This window comes from Callionymus lyra, chromosome 15 (assembly GCF_982586985.1).
Source record: "Callionymus lyra chromosome 15, fCalLyr1.hap1.1, whole genome shotgun sequence".
NCBI lineage: Eukaryota > Metazoa > Chordata > Actinopteri > Syngnathiformes > Callionymidae > Callionymus > Callionymus lyra.
In genome coordinates this window covers 190,001-191,818 of record NC_141832.1, presented here as the reverse complement: position 1 = coordinate 191,818, position 1,818 = coordinate 190,001, and positions in this window count along the sequence as shown.

Below are 1,818 nucleotides of genomic sequence, written 5' to 3'. Positions count from 1 at the left end.
CGACAGGTGTGGTAGCCTGTCCATGTGAGGGTTGAGTGGGCAATTTTTAGGCCACCTTCTCTAGGCCCTTCCTCGCTTGAGGTGAGCAGTGTGGTCCCTATATAGGGGCTGCTCAGTCGCACAGGGGTCTGCCGAGAACAGCTGCCACTTAGCCCCAGCTAAAGGCGACCTTTACCCTGTGCCACTGACGTGCAGGGCTCTGACTAGGAGCTCCCAGTCTATTCAAACCTGCTCCCGTCGCCAGAAACCCCATCGCTGCCAGACTTTGACCAGATGTGGATCCAGGTAAGTTCACCGTGGTCATAGGTAAATAACTGCACAATAGAATATTTTAAGTGCTCTAGGGGTGCGCTATCACCAGTAGCACTATCTTCACCAAGATGGGGTAGGTCTGGTGGTGTGGGTAAGCCCAGGACGACCAGCTCCCCATCATAGCTGCAGGAGGCACACGTTATTACGTTATGGCAGTCCATCGATAACGGTGATGACGTTGCTCCAAATTGAATGAATGGACATTTATTGGGGTGTGTTGCGGCGGTGCATAGCCATGTGGCTGCGCAGGCCGATGCGGGATCCGCTGGTTTTGCCACAGGAGGGACAGAGGTACGTGGCACTGGAGGGTGTGGGCCCTGTAGCAGGCTGATGCTGAGCAGTTCCCTGGTGGCAGGAGGAACTCCAAGTATGGCGATCAGCAGCCAGGGACTCTAGTGCTGTAGGTGATATGTTGCACTGCTTCAGGAGGGTTTTGAGATGATCCTTGAAGCGCTTATTTGGACCACCAGCAGATCTCTGGCCATCCAGAAGTTGGCCATTGAGGATTTGCCTGGGCAGGCAGTGGGCAGGCATACGGATCACATGCCCAACCCAGCGCAGCTGTTTCTTCGCAAGGAGCACGCCGATGGTAGGTGTGTGGGTCAGCTGCATTGGTGGAGCTGGTGAGGTTCCTGTTGTGGAATACCCTGGAGCTAAGCCTGCCAAAGGCAGCAGAGGCCAGACCGACTCGGACCTGGATGTCATCATCAATGTTGCAGGAGGGGGACAGAATGCTGCCTAGGTAGGTGAAGTGTGGGACGATGGCAAGGGGATGACCATCGAGGGTGAAGGTACGCACATGTGTTTGGTGGGTGAACTCCTGGACAACTATCTGTGTTTTCCTGATGTTGATTTGGAGACCAATGGTGCTGTAGATGGATGCGACCACGTTTAACGCACGCTGTAGGGATTCTGGTGAGTGGGCAAGGAGAGCACAGTCATTTGCATACTGTAGCTCTAAGATGTGTTGGTTGGTGGTTTTGGTGAAGGCTTGAAGGCGCAGAATATTGAAGAGGTTGCCATCCAGTCTGTACTGTATCTGTACCCCATCTGATGGGTCCAGGAGTTTGTGAGAGAGGATGGTGACGGTGGAGAGGAAAATGTTGAAGATGGTAGGGGCTAGGACACACCCTTGCTTGACCCCCACATCCACACTGAAGAAGGGAGACTGCTGGCCATCAACACTCACACAGGCTTGCATTCCATCATGGAACTGCCGCAAGATGTTCCTGAACTTTGGTGGCACCCCCAGCTTCCCCAGCACATCCCACAGCAGTTCCCAGTTTACTGTGTCGAAGGCCTTGGACAGATCAATGAAAGCTAGGTACAGGTCCTTGCAGTGTTCTCTGCATTTTTACTGTACCTGTCTAGCAACAAAGATCATGTCAGTGGTGCTGCGCTGTTGCCTAAAACCGCACTGGAATTCGGGCAGGATGTTATCAGTAGCATGAGATGCTAGTCGAAGGAGCATCACCCGTGCTAGCACCTTTCCGGCAACCGATAGGA